The 6,035-nt window shown below is 37.6% G+C and overlaps 1 protein-coding gene across 4 annotated transcripts in view; it reads right to left on the reverse strand.

Moving 5' to 3' along the window:
- The window catches only part of OSBPL6 (oxysterol binding protein-like 6), a 48,220-nt gene that overhangs the window by 41,452 nt on the left and 733 nt on the right, over nucleotides 1-6,035 (reverse strand). The gene's annotated exons all lie outside the window — the stretch shown is intronic.

Below are 6,035 nucleotides of genomic sequence, written 5' to 3' on the forward strand. Positions count from 1 at the left end.
TTTCCATGCACCCATCAGCATCGGTGCTCAGGGGGATCCTGCCTGGTCAAATTGCACCAGTTCCCTCCGAATCTTACTTACACAGGTTCCTACCCAATCTCTGAACAAATATGCAGACCAGAGAACTTCGCTCTGAAAGTCCTTATGTTCCTCTGAAGGTCTGACTGTGCCACATGTAGATGTTCACTCATCGAGTAGTTCACTGTTATCCACTCAAGTGATAAGAAAGGAATATAACAGGCCTGAGATTTATGGTTTCATTTAAGACAAGTGCTATGGCATTAAGCTTAATGTAACATTCACATGGGTGTCCTATAGCTTCATAAGTTACTCTACTCATTGTTTCAGACATTTTTTTGGATACTGAAGAAAGACCCACTACCTCCTGAACCTAAGGAACATTTTCAGACTCTATTAAAGATACAGAATTATTAAAAAAAAATCTTGTAGAGTAGCAGGAGCTAACCAATTTAATGAATAATTGCACGTTTTTGTTAACAATTCTGAAACTTCATTCTTTGGCTTGCTCAGAACATTTGCTTGCTCCAGTGAATTGTTGCCTTTAAAGTACTTATTCAATACTTCCTGCTCTAATGCTGCTTCAACTGTATTATGTGAAGAGAGTTAATTAGGAAAGAGAGCAAGAGAGAATTACATCACTGTAATAACAGTACTTGGCATTTAGTAGCATCTTCAGTTTGAAACTCTCAGAGAGATTAATAAATATTATTGAACTAATTTTCATAAAATACTGATAAGTAAAAATGCTCTTAAAAGTCTGTGCTTTACTCAGAGCAAAGCAAGGAGTAAGGCTCTATGTTCTCAGGTGTGTACCTTACCGACTAGACAACTGCCCATCCTTGCCTTCCTTTCATTTAAAGTCATAGAGAGATAGAAACAAGTGAAATTTCCAGGCAACCACCAATATTTTTTTCCCAGATGTCACATCAGACTGCCAGCAGTGAGCAAGCATGCATGTTGCTACTCAGTTTAAGAATAAAGAAGGGATATAAATGACTTCGGAATTCTCTTTCACATGAAATATATAGCATTATATGACACTGCATTCTTGTATCAGCAACACTGTCCAAGGCACACTGGACAGAAAGGAAGACATAGTAAAGATGCCAATCGATCATATTGTCATTGTTTATGAGGCAGAAATCTATAATGAAGCCACAAAACCGTCCTTGATATTGTGTCACTGATCATAACTGTGATCATAACAAAGAGAAAGCTGAGTTTGAGGTATCTCAATTTATTAAAAGAAAAAAATTAAACTACATGAGCATTAACACTCCTTCCTTTCCCTTCACAAACTCTCACACATCTAGTTGTTCTGTTTCCCAGAAAAAGCAACAAAACTGCTAAATAAAATAGGACCATGAAAACAGAGAGACTCTTCCAAAGGACTTTCATTTCCAGCAGGCAAGATAGATCTGTGTATATGATGGACCTTACCCTGCCAACGTATTCTATGAATGGAAAAACACTAGTGGAAATGTGTAGCAGCAACAGGAGCCCAAGCAATAGCAACAGCAGGATTCCCATCTTAAGCCCCAGCATTTTGCATTAAGTAGCTTCAGTCTCGAACAGTAGACCACATTTTCTGTGGGACAGATAAAAAATGAATCTCCTATTGCTTAGAATAACCACACAAAAAGAGCTTCTTAAACATCAAGCAGTTAGAATGAAAGATTCTTTGCCATTTTTCCCCTTTTATACATCAGCCGCTCTCCCAGATACTCTTGGTCACAAAATCACACCTCTCCCCTTGCTCTCCTCCTCTCTACTCTGCCCTTACTTTTCTAGCCAGTTGTTATCCCTACAAGCCAGTCCCTGCTTCTTAGTTTCATGTCCTACAAGCTCACAAAGCATTTGGCCCACTCAGTTCTCTCTCCCCTACTTATTTATTTCACCTATTCATTTCTTGACCAAGTCTCACTCTGTAAACCAAGTACCATTTGCTTTCTACACTCTAGCTGAGCACTCCACTCCCGGCACTTCTTACTTCTCCCTCTCGCACCACCCACTTCCTTGATTGCCCATATTGAACTCAGCTTCACAGAACCTGAAGGTCCCTGCAGTACATCTGTGAGAAATCTGCAGCTCATTATCACCTGGGAAAAACTTGATGGCAGTTGTCTTAGCCAGGAGACTTCCCCTCATAATTCTACTTTTACTCCACTTAATGATAGCTGAAAGCATGAAACTTCAAAATTGTCACGGAACTCATGATATTTTCCTGTTTGATATTTTCCAATTATGCACATCTCTTCTCATTAAGCTTTATCATTAGTTGATGAAATAGACAAGTCACCTCTCTTTTTTTCTACTCCCAATCTATGTCTGTCTCATCTAATCAGCACTTCATGCTAGCAACTGCCTTTTTTTATGTGCTTAATACAGTGCATAGCACTGTGAGGCCTAAATTTCTACTGCATCCCTGTATCCAAATAACAATTATTAGGCCCTTTTTTCAGGCACCATACATTTCACCTACAGATTCACCCACTGTAATAACTTCCAGTTACTCTATAGGTTTGGTTAAGGTTGCTGCAGACAAATTATTCAATCCTTCCATCATCACTGAAGCCTTTATATTTACAAAATGATGACACCTGCCTTAGGAAATACCGCTTTCAGGAGACTACTTTGACAATTAAAATATAGTGGTTATAAAAAGCTAATCAACTGTTTTCCAGCAGAGATCTCTAGGCAAGACTGAAGCCTTGACTTTGGAATCATGCTCCGCTCCTAAATTTCAAGGCCAGCTAGACATCCTCAGAACAAACTCAATCCTTTCTGCATTCCTTGAGTACAGCCCTTCTCGTATTAGTCAATACTGCTCTTACAGAAAGAAAAAAAATAAAATATGAAAAGCAGATGATTTCTGCTGTGGAAATTTTTGTTTCTTTTTCCTTCAAAACCCCTATCTTTCAGTGTTTACATATGTCTGAAAGAAAATAGTCATCTGAAATATGAAAGTGCTCCTAGTAGAAAGGTGACCACACAAGGCTAAATGCAATGGGACTAAAAGCTTTTCTCCTTTAGTGTTTGCTGTGTGGGAAAAGAACTGAGGATTTGTTGAAAGCAGTCTGACAAAGAGGAACAGACATTGAAAGAGGTAACAGCTGATAATCCCTCCCACCTCAAAGACCAAAAAGAAAACTGAGATGTTAGAAGAGAATTCTTCACGTTTCAAATAGCAAACATTGCTAAATACACTTCACATCATGTATTAGCTACCGTTTAGATGGTGGTCAGAAAAGTCAAAATCTCTCCTTTGTTCAGTTTCATTATTATTAATCTTCTTCTGTATCATTCCCTTTGTTTAATAGGCTGGGGTTAGGCCTCAATTTACCAAACTGCACATTTTTAACCCTATAATGTATTTACTTTCTGCCTTCCCAGCACATTGCAAAGAATATATTATATATTACAGGCTGCAGTATGACTTGCATACTTAGTCAATAAATAAAATATGGAATATTAATTAAAAACTTACACTCGTCAAACTGAATGCACAACATATGCTTTTACCATATACAGCTGTACTTTCTAAAAAGTGTTACTTTTTCTCCTTTTTGTTGTGCCACAGGATATGACTAGCCTTTTCAGAGTTTCACAACGGATGAAAAACAAGAATCTCCCTTTCCAGGATGACCCACAAAAAGACTGCCAGAATTTCAGTTTTTATGCTCACCTTTGTATGGGAACTCTTACTTTTCTTAGGGAGATTCCTTGACAGTGGAAATGACAGCAGTTCTACGCTCTGCAACAGATCCAGAGTAGGAGAAACTACTACGGCTCCATTCTAAAGTATTCCCTATCAAGGACAGCACAACGGCCCTGCCACCCTCCTCAGCTCAGGGGTTAAACAAAATAGGTTGGTCTATTAGCCCAAATTAACCACAATTTTGATGCTAAAGTTCCTACGATGACGAAAATCTGAACCCAGTTATTTGGTTATAGCTGGCCTCAGGAGTCTGTTCATTTATCAATTACTTGGTCATAGAGCCTGCAAACTGGCAACGTCAAAGCTTTTGCTGACTGTTAATTCTTTTAGGTGATATATATTGCACACATAAGAAAGCTACATTAAAATGCCAGCATTATATACAGCACAACATTTTCCACTCTCCCTGAAATGATTTATCATAGTCATGTTCACACTCATTCAGCCTCCTGTGCCATAATTTATTGGGAAACTGTTCTATAATTGCTGGCCTGACTTTGACAAGAGTTATATGATGGAAAGATTTCAGTCATTAACCATCTAGAAATATCAAGTGTTATCCTCACATACAACAATGAAAGCTACATTGACACTTTATCGAGTCACATCACTTTCCATATCCATATATATTACTCCTTCAGGAGTATTCCTTCAGGAAGGGTGCTTTTCTTCTCGCTGCTATGAAGAATCCAAGGAGGCAGCGAGACAGAATTTTCAAACCTTTTCAAAGTAAAACTCAACAGTCTCCAGAACAAAATACCTACCCCTTAGCTATCATTGCACATTGCCTGTAAAGAACAAAACATATACAAATAATGCCACAAGCAAGGTAAGAAATCAGAAATACATTGTTCTAGTAGACAGTACAATGAAGCTGGTTGATTTACTGTGTCTACATGCACAAAGAAAGCATTTGTGTATTTTCCTGCATATAGTACCATTGCACCATATGCTGTGTTGCACGCTGCAGCTCAGTTTCTTTGTAGAAGAAATTGCCCATCCTTTCATTCTGCTGGATATTTCTCTACCTTTTAACACTCAAAGCACTAAGGCAAAAAAATTAGTGTCTGGCAGTAGCCTTTCCAGTCCACATTTGCATACCTAAATATACTTGTTAAGCATCATCAGACATCATTGGATCCAAGAGAGCTCTGGATGCATCACACCATTGACCTCTTCAGCATTATTTTAAAATCATGGTTCATGTTTCAGTGACCAAATATGAACTTAAAGTTAAGCATCCATTTCATGATGATGACAAGTATATCTTCCTCTACCCTGTTGCTATGGTAACAGTGATGGCAGCCATTAGATTTATGGTAAAATGTATTCCCAAGAGGTAATTTTTTTCATTCTCCCTTGTATGATCATACCAAACTACCTGATTACAAAGAGATCTCAGAGGATCTGCTCTTTGCTGAGCTCAGCAGCTCCTACAAGTCTTGCATTCACCTTCTCTGGGTTTAAATGAGGGAGATAAAATATTCTGATACTTCAAACGAAAGATGTCAGAATTCTTGCTCCAGATGGAACTAACAAAAAATTAAGAGGAGATGATATGCTAACCAGGACTTAACTAAGTACAGGTATCCCAAATACTGTACATCATGAATGGGAAAAATATTTATCACCTGTGAGAACATCATTTTTTGCTTCACTGAAAAGCATGAAATTATTACAAAAATTCCAGTCATATCTGCTGCCTGTTATTGAACACACATAAAAATTCTTCTCCTGGTTTAACATCTTAAGCATACTTTATAGTGAGACTATTTACATTCAAAGCTGTTATTGTCATAGTTTTCAAAATTTTCAGTTTTCAAAATTTTTATAAGCCAGGTAAGGGAAAAAAAGAGTGTCACAGCTGGCATACAAGTAGCTGGGAAGATGTTAAGCTACAGCCATTCAAGTAAATGCATACCAGAACAAACAATTATTTAAGTTCTTTTCCTGCCTCTTTTCCTTGGCAAGCTGAAAAGAAGTCAGTATTGCATTAATGAATATATTTTCACAGTATTTTAAATTACAAAGTTGTTACATTCTTACATTTTGTACATTTCTTTTTTAAACATGATGATTGTAAACTAACTCAGAAGACAATTTAGTGTTCGAGGTTTCCATGGATCAAAGTTTTACAGTACATTTCTGTTCTAATCAAATTTTCAGTATCAACCTTTGCATTTGTAAATACAGGCATAACAACTTATCTGAAATCTAGTGGGTAGCTCTGATACTTTCTGAAGCACTCCCACTGATGCTGGGGCCAGACTGTGCACCCTGTCCTCAAAAAACCACA

This window comes from Mesitornis unicolor, unplaced genomic scaffold (assembly GCF_000695765.1).
Source record: "Mesitornis unicolor isolate BGI_N332 unplaced genomic scaffold, ASM69576v1 scaffold12, whole genome shotgun sequence".
Lineage (NCBI taxonomy): Eukaryota > Metazoa > Chordata > Aves > Mesitornithiformes > Mesitornithidae > Mesitornis > Mesitornis unicolor.